The 11999-nt window shown below is 47.9% G+C and overlaps 1 protein-coding gene and 1 pseudogene across 2 annotated transcripts in view; both read right to left on the bottom strand.

Annotated features, from left to right (window-relative positions):
* SNX10 (sorting nexin 10) overlaps nucleotides 1-6038 on the bottom strand; it is a 100166-nt gene extending 94128 nt beyond the window's left edge. For both annotated transcript variants that reach the window (XM_075558262.1, XM_075558263.1), the window contains exon 1: nucleotides 5928-6038. The gene's annotated coding sequence lies outside the window, so the exon portion shown is untranslated. The remainder of the gene's footprint in view (nucleotides 1-5927) is intronic.
* On the bottom strand, nucleotides 2113-2658 carry LOC142456024 (translation initiation factor IF-2, mitochondrial pseudogene; annotated as a pseudogene).
* Nucleotides 6039-11999: the final 5961 nt, after the last annotated feature.

Genomic DNA, 11999 nt, shown 5'->3' on the forward strand with positions numbered 1-11999 from the left:
GGCCTGTGTATATGTAAATATGTTCATATATGACAATGGGGACATCTATGTGCATATATTTATAGGTTTAGTATTAAGGTAGCAGATGGACATTGGGCATCTACTCAAGGACTCCCACAATGCAAGAAGACTTTGTTCTATTAAACTGGCATTCCATGATGCTCATCTTCCCTACACTATGCCTGAAGACAAAGTGGGTGCATAAGCAAATGTGGTGAAGAAAGCTGATGGTGCCCAGCTATCAAAAGAAATAGCATCTGGAGTCTTAAAAGCTTGAAGGTAAACAAGAGGCCATCTAGCTGAGAAGCAACAAAGCCCACATGGAAGAAGCACACCAGCCTGTGTGATCACGAGGTGTCAACAGGATCAGGTATTAGGCATCAAAGAACAAAAATCATATTGTGAATGAGGGGGAGTGCAGAGTGGAGACCCAAAGCCCATCTGTAGGCAACTGACATCCCCTTAAAGAAGGGTCACGGGGAGAAGATCAGCCAGTCAGGGTACATAATAGTACAGAAGAAACATACAACTTTCCTCTAGTTCTTTAATGCTTCCTCCCACATACACTATCATGATCTCAATTCTACCTTACAAATCCAGCTAGACCAGAGGATGTACACTGGTACAGATCAGAGCCAGAAACACAGAGAATCCAAGACATTTGGCATCAGTGCATGTACTGCATGAGTCTAAAGAGGAATTTATGGACTAGTGTCAGACATATGGACTAATATCAGATTTATGGACTTGATCTGGACTGGGCTGGAATGTTTTCTCAATATAAAATTGCTCTTTGATATAAAATTCTGTTTACACATGCATGAGTGTCTCTGGATTAGTTTCTCTAGGCAACCCAGACTAACACAATGCCTTTTGCATATGAACACGAACTAACATTTTAGGGGTTCACAGACTCCTTAAGGCATGTCTGTCTCTATACCCCTAGAGTCCGGATCGCCAATGCCTACCTGGTAAATGCTCGTAAATCTCAACTATCCTTATGGACAATCTTTGGATGCACCAATTATCCTTAGCCTTTTTTTATTTGTCTAAAGAAAAGCTAACTCAGATTATAGGTAGGCTAAGTGCCCTGCTACTGGAGCCGTGGTGGCAAAGTAGTTACGAGTTGGGCTGCTAAGTACAAGGTCAGCAGTGAGACCACCAGCAGCTCCTCAGGAGAAAGATTAGGCTTTCTACTCCTGGGAAGACTTACAGTGTTGGAAACCCACTGAAAAGGGTCGCGATGAGTCAGAACTGACGAGATGGCAGTGAGCTTGGATTTTTTTTTTTTGTTTTGGAAGTGCCCTGGCAACAGTACTTCAGCTAGGAAGCACCTGTGTGATGATTCCAATGCAGATGGGTCTGAAACCAGAAGTTGTAAGCAAGACCCAATACTCCTCTTGTTTCAACAGGGTTCAGAGATGATCCAGTAACTCCATCCCATGTGAAGACAAGCTTTTGAAAACAACAGAATACAATGGGAACACATGGAGAAGCACGAAAGCCCAGTAAACCCGAATCATTTACAGAACTCTTTAAAGCACATCCTTTGCAGATACGGTGCCCTGGTGGCACCTCGAGTTAAGCACAGGGCTGCTAACCACCAGGTCAACTGTCTAACCCACAGAAGCTCCACAGAAGACAGATAACGCTTCTTTCTGTTCCCATAAAGATTTCCAGCCTCAGAAATCCTAGGGAAAAATCCCACTCTATCCCAAATTAATGTGATGGGAGATGGTTTGGGTTCCTGATTTACAGACACTGGGGGGTGGGAGTCGTGGGGGGGTAAGTAGATGTCTAGGGAAAAATAAATAAAAATACCAACAGAGTTGTCCTTGACTGAGCCTAGCTAAGCCGTGTACACACATTGATTGGGGTAGTGTCTGAGCACACTGTTTGTGGAGCCAGCTTGCCTGATTCAAATCCATCCAGATTCAAATCCATCCTCAGTTTCTTCATCTGTGGGGAAACAGGGGACAAAAGCAATACTGACTTCAAGAGTTGTTAATAAGCTTGAAATAGGGTCTGGTACACAGAGTCCTAAATTAAGTATTAGCTGATAGAGAAATCTGGAACACTTTTTCCAAGTGGCTCAAAGTATGAGCTGACAGTTCATGTCACCATGCTTGCCTGATATTCCTTTTATTTTTCTTCTTTTATTTTCAGATCATCCTTATTGTTCTCCTGTTCCAGCTCAGACAACTTCACGGGCCCTTGTCTCAGCTTCTACTTCAAGGATTTCATCTCCCACCTAAGGAAGGTCCCTCCAGCCTATGATTCCCACTGGCAGGCCTCACTGAGGGGGTTACCACTCTCGTCAAACATCGAGCGTACCTTTGCCCAACACTCTCCAGCAACCAGAATCGAGCCTTTTCTCAAAGTTTTTTTTTTTTTTTTTATTAGAGCTGTAAGAACCAGACCTCTTGCTTTGTCTGTGAAAGACCCCACTTGTGTTCCTTCCATTGGACCAGCGGGATCTGCTTGGAGCTCTAACATTGCTGCCAGAGCAGGGGTTGCTCCTGACACAGCCATCAGAGGACTGCCCGTGAGCGCAGGGATGGCCGCTGCTTGGACAGGGCCTCCATCACCTGCACACACGCCTTCCTAAGCCAGCAGCTCTCTTTGCACTTTTTCAGGAGCAGCCTCAGCTTTGTCACAACGTCAGTCACCTGAGCACCTCTGGCTGTCACTGCTGAGCAGGCAGCATGTCCCGTGGATCAGGGAAGGTGATCTTTTCCCCAGCAGGCAGAGACAAGAAAGGCACCCGTGTGCTGAGCGATGGCCTCCATCTTCCTGGGCTGCCACTTGTCAAGCAATGTCTTCCCACAATCAGCGTGGCCCATGATGGTAACAACTGGGGGCTTTGGCGTTTATAAAGCTGGATCTGCCGGGGGCTTTCTGACTGTGTCTTTTTTTTTTTCTCTAACTTTGTCTTGTTTTAATTGGCTCCACTTTAACTTCACCCCTGCCTTCTTGATCACTTCTTTGATAGACTTCATCTAAGTGTGAGTTTGCTTCTGGTGGATCCACGTCAACAGCAGTGTTCGATAAAGCTTCCTTACACAATGTCCGCTTCCATCGAAATGGCCATCTCGTCAACAGTCATTCCACCCAGCCCACTGGCTCCTTTTCAGATTTTGTCACAGATGATGGAGGTTGCCATGGCTTTCCTTCCTTCCTTGGTACTAGAAGCCTATCTTGAGGTCCAGCAGCCCTGATGAGTGTGCCTCTCTCCCAGGGTTGGGGATACAGTGGAGCTGCCACGCCGGGTAACCAGACGAACTAACATGCCTCCATTGCACTGAGGCTCTTCTTGACCCGGGCTGGACAGCCCGTGTGAAATCGCAGCTGGTTCTCCAACGTCAGCATCTTCTGGTTCATGTTTCTCCTGACTAGGCAACCAAAGGATCTTGGTTTGAGTCCCCGCTCTGACAGATATCTATCTGCTTATTTTATCTTCATTAAACAAGTCACTCGCTTCCTGTGGGCCTCATTTTTACAATCATTAGCACTTATACAACACACCCAGGCATCTCAGATGCAAGGCTGGGCTGAGATCACCTTGCAGGCCTCGTATCTTATTATTTTATTTAATTTTTATTTTATTTTAAAATGTTTTTTAAAATAAAATAAGTGTCCTGCCAAAAGCACATCAGGTAGGCAACCATGGTGTGGAGACTTCAACTCAGATGGGGCTGAAACGACTACCTCATACAGCCGCTGGGTGAATTAAACAGGGTTTACAGACTAACAAAACAAATTCTGACCCGCTGGATGACAGGCCAGCCCTTGTGGCGTTGTGGGTTACATGTTGAGCTACTAACTGCAAAGTCAGCAGTTTGAAACCATCAGCCACAGATGAGGCTTTCTAGTGCAGTAAAGCATTACTGTCTTTACGGAATCTTGGAAAACTCAAGGTCACTCTGAGTCAGAATTGCCTCAGTGGTAGTGAGTTGGGTTTGGTTTGAGATTATAGACTCAGGTTTGGAAATTTCTCCAGGGTTGTAAACCAGGACTTGTGCCAAAAGCCCTTCTTTACCAAAAGGCTGTGTGGGCCATGGTCTCAATCAGTTCTCTCTCCACCTTTTGCGAGTGCTTACTAAACCACAAGCAGGCCAGCAAGAGGGAAAAGAAGCTATTAGCTAGCAAGGTGAACCCACTAAACCCAGAGCAGAGCAGAGGGCCTCAGGCTGAAAACATGATTATCAAGAGTGTTCTGAAGTTATGCGGGCTTGGGGAAGTAAATCTTGGATTAATATCTTTTTATCTGAGAAAGACTAGAGGTGTTTATTTCTATTTTTAGGGTATCATGCTCAAGGGGATAAATAAGAGGAAGTGCCTCACACAACCCAGTGTGGTTGTGGGAGGTGGAACTAACACTCAAGTCTAGAGACAGCCAAGCGGAGCTGCGGCAGCCTGAGCAACACCAATTTCAACACCAGTTTCCTCCGCAGCAAGATGGTGAGAATAAAAGGCCTGACACCAGAAACAGTGATCATTGAACCAGGCAAAGCTACCCATGTTCTTTCACTTCTTCATGTGCTTCCTTCTAAATGCTTTTCTTTAGCATCTTTATTAAGATGGCTCTGTGAGGCAACCTAAGGAGCCCTGGTGGTGTACTGGGTTCCATGTTGGGCTTCCAATGATACGGTCAGCAGTTTGAATCCACCAGCTGCTCTGGGGAGAGCAAGGTGAGGCTCTCAGCTCCCTTAAGGAGTTCCAGTCTTGGGAACCCACGGAGCAGTTCCACCCTGTCCACAGGGTCACTGGGAGTCAGACTCGAGTGGATGACAGTGAATAAGTGAGGTTAGTAAACCTGAAAGTGGATATTTCCCTTCAAAAAAAAAGGCTGGGGGTGGGGTGGGGGCTAGTGTATGCAAGCCATAGGAAATGGGTCTGCTTGCCTTGATCCCTGTGAGCCATGGCAGAAGTGCCCCAGCAGCAGGAGTCTCTCACATCACCCCATTGGCTGCTCCCAGCCCCTCTACTGGGCAGGAGAGTCCTCTCTCCCACTCGAAGCAGCCAACTCCTGAATGGATGGAGAGGATGCTTCTAAAACCCTCCCCACCCCCACCCACCAGGGGCGCCGAAAACTAGTGTGGGAATCAGAAGCTCCCCTGGCTCTAGGCCTGTTTCTCCTCCAGGTGGTTGAAAGACCCCTAGTTGAGACACACCCTCCCCCCCCACCCCACCCCGCCTTAGTGTCCCCAGCTGTGAAAGGATAGGTAAATTCGAGAGCCCAAGCCGCCTCCGCCCCCGCTGGAAATGTCTTAATCCACTGTCCTTACAGATAAACGCGTCCTGCAGTCATAGAAGTCTCCTTGCACGCAAGACACGCTGGCTGCGCTAGGTAGGTCCCGTGAGCCCGCCCCGTCAATACCCCGTGACATTTTTGAGCAACAGGAATCATCCAGAACCCGAGATCAAGGCTGTCGCTTTCCCATGGCGTTACCAAACCTGGTAGGGTAATTAGCCCGCGTGGATTTCCTCTCCGGGGCCTTGCCCCCCAATCCCCGCCCCTCCTCCCCTAAACCCTGCCGCCCATCCCTGCTAATGTCTAAACTCAACACTACCCTTTCGTGAATTAAAAAAAAAAATCCTACCCAACCCCAATCGGGTGTCAGGCCACGTTTTCTAGAATTCAGGATTCCACCTCTGCCACACCCTCTATCCCTAGGGTGTCTTTCGGTCAGTGAACCCCTGGGCCCGTGTGTCCATCCCTCCCCTGGCCCAACACACCCACTATTTCTTCCTCCCCCGCACACCGCGGCTGGAGAGCTGGCAGCGCCCCGTGCCATCCCACGGAACCCCAGCCTCCGCGGAGCCCCGCACCTAAGCGAGCGCGAAGGGCCCCCGCGCCTCGGGGCAGGAAGAAGCGGCCGCGTCCCCACCCCGGCGGCCTCCCCCGCAGGTCTCCCGCGACTTACGGGCGGCTTTGCCGGCAGCGAGGGCAGGCCGGGCGGCGCGGCGGGCGAGCGGGCGGGAGGGCGGCCTGGCGGCGGCGGCGGCGGCGGCGAGCACAGGCAGAGTTTGCTGACTCAAAGGCGCGGCGGCGGCGAGCGCTCACGAGCGCACACGAGCGCAACCCCGCGCGCCCGGCGGCGCACGTAGCGGTCCCGCGCCCGCGCTCCGCGCCCGCCGCCCGCGTAGAACCCGCGTAGAACCGCCGCGTTGGCCGCCAGCCTGCAGCTCGGGCGCCCGGGGCCGCAGTGCCCAGCTCCGCCCCAGGGGGCCCCGCGCGCCCCGCCCCGCCCCGCCCTCCTGCCCGGGGGCGCCGCCGCAGACCCCCAGGCGGGCGCGGCTCCGGAGGGGCTCCGCGGGGCCCGGACTCGCCCTCCTGCGACCCCTCCATCGGGTTCGGGAGGAAACGCTCCCACCTGTTCCGAGTCGGAGGCTGGAAGTGTGCCTGCGGCACCCTGTGCAATCAGGACCTTCTTGTGAATGGACCCAGACAGGTGTCATGCTAGTATAATCACATGCGAAGGATTAATAGCTAGGTAATGGACATATGGGTGTTTACCGCACAATTTTCTCAACGTTACTGAATTTTTGAAATGTATTCTTTTTCAGTTAATCATTTTATTGGGAACTCTTACAGATATTATAAATTCCATAAATCAATTAGATCGAGCATAATTGTACAATTACTGCCACAATAAGTTTCCAAGCATTTACATGTTCTTTCTTCTTCAACTCTTTGATATCAGCTACCCCTTACCCCCTCCCTTCCTCACTCTACCTCTCAGGAATTTTTATTAGTCTTATTATGTATTATTTATTATTGGTTTTGTTGGTTTGTTTTGTTTTTGCCATATCCTACCACATCCAATATATTAATTCACTGACAATTCCCTTATTCCATCCCTTCAAGTGGGATTATATTTGCTATAAGCTCCCCCTTACCCACCCATTCCCATATCCTCAGGGAATCACTACTCCCGTTACAGTTTCTGAAGGGTTGTCTATCTTGGCTTTCATGTATCCAACCATCTTAGTTATACAAATTAATATATATACACAGGTCTAACAAGATTAATGAGGTGAAACAAAGACCATAATAGTATGAGAGGAACAATTAAAGAACTAGAGGACACCCTGGATTTATCATCCCTCCCATGTGGTCCTTCGATGAGGAGCTGCCCAGTTATCTTACAGGTGGATTTTGTCCATGCTCCTTCTCGTCAATTTGATTGCTTGTTTTTGATCTTCTTATACCTATACCTGTCGACACGTCCTGATCACACTGACTGGTGTGCTTCTTCCATATGGGCTTTGTTGCTTCTCAGCTAGATGGTCGTTTGTTTAACTACAAGCCTTTAAGATCCCGGGTGCTATATCTTTTGATAGCCAGGTTCCATCAACTTTCTTCACCAAGTTTGCTTATGCACCTATTTTGTCTTTAGCAATCATTTCAGGAAGGTGAGTATCATACAGTGCTACATTATTAGAAAAAAACTGTTCTTGTACTGAGGCAAATTTCAAGTAGAGGCCCAAAGTCCATCTGCTTCCTGCTTATATTTGCATATATAAACATACATGCACAGATACACCTACATTTATATACATTTACATATATACACATCTTTATTTCTACACATATATAATTGTTATTTTCTTTTTCTTTTCGTGTGTGTTTTTTTAATAAATCTTTTTATTGGGGCTCATACAACTCCCATCACAATCCATACATACATCAATTGAGCAAAGCACCCCTATATATTCGTTGCATTCGTCATTCTCAAAATTTGCCTTCCACTTGGGTTCCTGGAATCACTCGGTTTCCTTTTTTCTCCCCCACCTGCCCCACCATCATGTAATTCCTCGTAGATACCTTGCAACTGATCAAACACTACCAGGGACACAACACCTTCCTCACTGTCAGTTTTAGAGCCCTGCTCTTCCCCTGTCCGGTCATTATTGGCTCACCACCCCCCAACCCCACCCCCACCCCAACCGTGGATCCGGTTGCTGTCTCATTGGGACTGCTTATCCTGCCTATCTTATATAGATACACACACACAGGGAGAAAGACCAAATAGTTCCAAGTCTAACTGGTATCCGAGCCAGACTAGATGAATATCTTTCTGTTAAGTAGCGAGCAGGCCCTGTTAGAATCCATCAGTGCAATCCCCTTTTCGTTCCGGGTCCCGAATCTGGACCCACTTACCTGACACCACTTATACCCTTTCAGTCCTCAGCCTTCATGTCCAAAAGGTGCGCATTCTGCAAGTCCCCATTGCGCTTACTGCAGTCATGGTTGGAGCAGATAGTGCCCCACCCCAGCCCCTGTTACACCTCTAAATTTTCAGTGTGCCACCCTTGTGAATATCCCCCAACCAGCTCAGATGTGGTGCCAAACACTTCCTCCGAGTCAGAAATCTACAATCAGGATTCCTCAGGGACTCTGTGGCTTTGCTCCCATGTCTGGCCATTGCACGCCTCTTTTGGTTTGCCCCTACGTGGCTGGGTCGAACGAGCTGCTCTCCCTGTACTGTCATCAAGAGAAGGGAAGTCATGTCTCAAGCTGAGGCTGGCCCTGCCATCCTCTCTGTGAAGGAGCTGCTCCCAGCAGGAACATCATGAAAATGTTTTATCCCAATGATTGTATTGACATAATTCAAAGATCATAAAATTCAACAGTTCAATCACATCAAGAAGAGTCTGCTGATCTGGTTTGCAGAAGGCTGTCGACAGTGGAAGCCAAGATTCATTTGTGGAAGTATACAGGAAATAAAGCTCCAGTGAACTCCGTCTAGCCACAATTGAGGGATAGGAGGAAAGTGGTCACTAAACGGAGTACCCTGGTAAGTTGAGTATAGAACGTCAAAGGCAGAAGCCTGACTTGAGCCGTTAAACATGTCCGAAGAGTCCCTGTTGGATGCATGCTGGACTTGATCTGGTTTCCAAAATCTTATGTATTTTGGGGGGTTGTATTGTTTTGGTTTTTTATTATATATATATTAGGGGTGTCTTGGGAGTATTATTTCATTGGGGGTCACCCTGTTGAAGTTGTGGTATATGATTTCTCCTTTTGGGGGGTATGAAAACTTGGACTGGTGAACCTGTAGAGTCAGCAAGTGAAATAAGGGTTCTGGGGGAGGGGGACACGGAGGTGGTGTTGGGGTGAAGTGGCGATGATGTCAAGGGGTCTACATAGTAAAGAATGCTTGGAAACTGTGGTTGCAAATATACAATTCTGCTGCATGTGACTGAAATATGGAATGATTTGATATATGTATTAAGCCTAATTAATAAAATAATAATAAGTCACATCCAAGATTTCTTTAAAAAGAAGAGTTGTATGATCACTAAAATCAGGTTTTGAAATTTCTTGATAAAGAGGGATAAAACATTTAGGGGAACTAAATGAGAGGTCTAAATCAGTAAGCCAATTCCCAGATTGCAATTGGAGCTGAGTCTAATCCGCCATTTGCCTGGACACCCTCAACCATTTGTTGTTGTCCGTGTTATTCCAACCCATAGCGACCCTGTGCACAACAGAGCGAAGCACTGCCCAGTCCTGCTCCGTGCTCACAATTGTTCCTGCGCTTGAGCCCATTGTTGCAGACACTGTGTCAGTCCATTTCCTTAAGGGCTTCCTCTTTCCACCGCTCCTCCACCTTACCAAGCATGATGTCCTTCTCCAGGGATTGGTCTCTCCTGACATGTCTAAAGTTTCTGCCCAATGCGCCAATAAACCTGGCTGATAAGCACATGTGGGATTAATTGAAAGACAGTTTAATTGAGGAGCGTCGAGATAAATGGGTTGGCAGGCCTCATCTTTCGAATTCTTGGGTCTATTGGTCTCTGATGGTTGGACCAGGGTGCAGCTGCTTTAGCCAGTTCCCTGCTTCAGCTGGCAAGGCTCACTTCCTGCAAGACATCCCGAAGAGAAGCCACATGGACCTACCCCGATGCAGTCCTGGATGCTGAGAAGCCACGTGAAGACCCCTGCCAGCGCTGAGATGCTTACACTGCCACTGGATGCAAAGGCTTTCTACCCACTGGCCTGTGGTCCTCCTGCATTCGGTATCATTGTGTGTGTTTTGTGAATTTGAGGAGGACTTTGTAGATTGGTGTCAGACATATGAACTAAGTATGATTTATGGGCTTGGACTGGATGGGGTTGGGATGCTTTCTGAGTGTACAGTTACCCTTTACATAAAACTCTCTTATCCATATATGAGTTTCTGTGGATTTGTTTCCCTAGTTTACCCAGAGGAACATGCCCAACCTGTCCATAGTCTCGCCACTTTTGCCTCTGAGGAGCGCTGTAGCCGTACTTCTCCCATGACAGATTAGTTTTTCCTTTCAGCATTTGTAATTTAGCTGAAGTCATTTAAAGTTCTGATGGACTGTGGGAAACAAAGATTTCTCCTAAGTCATCTCCTACAAATATATGTTAGACTTAGGACACTGCTTGCAGCTAATGGTAAATGATTGTCAAGTTACCTTTCTGAAAGCAGTCAGTTGCCAAACTACTGTCTGGTCCCACCACAAGTAGAACCCATTCCCTGCTATTAAGAATAATGGGCTACTTCTCCCTAAAGGCTTGCAGTCATGACTTGGTTCCTGTAGGTGGGTTTACACCCCACTGATAATGGTTTCTATAGTGAGCAGAGAACAGGTCAAACCAGCTCAATGATATCCAAAATTAGCTGCCTCCCTGAATCTAGGGTCCGCCCATCTTGTCACACGTGCACCCCCATTACCTCCCCTTCCTATTACGTGGCTACCCCCAGATCACCCCCCTCCCATTACTGTATTACCTGTGGCACAACCTGTATGTCTTCACCTGTACTTAGGGGGCTTGCACACCCCCCAAAGCTAAATAAGCCTTGGTTAACAATAAAGATCCCCTTGGCCTCTCATCGCCTCCCCTTATCTCTCCCCCATCCTCACGCCCCTGTTCCCTCTCCCTTTCCCCTTGTCCTCCTTCCCCTCCCCGTATCTCCTGCCCTCCAGCCTCCCATCTCCACGTGGACCACCAAGTGAGGCTGAAGTGAGCATACTACCATGAAATGTGTCTTTGACTCCATTATTTCAATCTCTCTTCTATCTCTCATGCTCTCTACGACTTTATACTAATATTTGTATATATTTCAACCATACAATCACGCCTATCGAACCCATGATTGGTTGTGGGGAGCTGGCCTTTCCCCCCACAATGGGTGTCTACACAACCACAAATAATAAGCATCCCCTAACACTTCATTTTGCAAGCACCAGGTTTTTCAGCAGACAACATGCTCCAGATGATGATCAAGGTCACTGCAGGTGCTTCTGAAAATGGAACCGGTCCACGCTCCACAACTCAATTGCTCTTGCCCAGCAAAACTTCTAAATCTGCAGTGTGGTATCTTTAATCTTTGCATCCCAAGTTTGTATCACAGAATCTTGAATCACTGCTGCTTCCTGAGATAGCACACAAGTGAACGCAAACTTCTGAACATCAGATTATGTTAGGCTGCTAACGCAAGGGCAGCAGTTTGAAACCACCAGCCGCTCCTGGGGAGAAAGACGGGGTTTCTACTCCCGTAAAGCGCTACCATCTCAGAAACTCACAGGGACATTCTACTCTGTCCTGTCGGGTCACTATGAGTCAGCATCAAGTCACTGGCAGTAAGTTTGGTTTTTATCCGCCACACAGCGAGAAAGAGGAAGACCTTCGACAAGATAGATTGACATGGTGGCTGCCTCGACACAAGAACAACTGTGAGGGTGGCACAGAACCAGGTAGTGTTTTGTTCTGTTATACATCAGGTAGTTAGGAGTCGGAACTGACTCGCTGGCACCTAGTAATATAACATAATAATGCCCTGCAAAGAAAAGCACTGACTGGAACACAGACTGCTCTGTCAGTGTAAGAATCTAAGTTGTTATGAGCTGCACAGAGTGGGGCTCCCACTCATGGGGCACCATGCCTGAGGAAGCAAAACTCTGCCCCGTCCTACATCATTCCCACGACAGCTGCAAAGGGGACTGCTCTGATCCACAGG

This window comes from Tenrec ecaudatus, chromosome 9 (assembly GCF_050624435.1).
Source record: "Tenrec ecaudatus isolate mTenEca1 chromosome 9, mTenEca1.hap1, whole genome shotgun sequence".
NCBI lineage: Eukaryota > Metazoa > Chordata > Mammalia > Afrosoricida > Tenrecidae > Tenrec > Tenrec ecaudatus.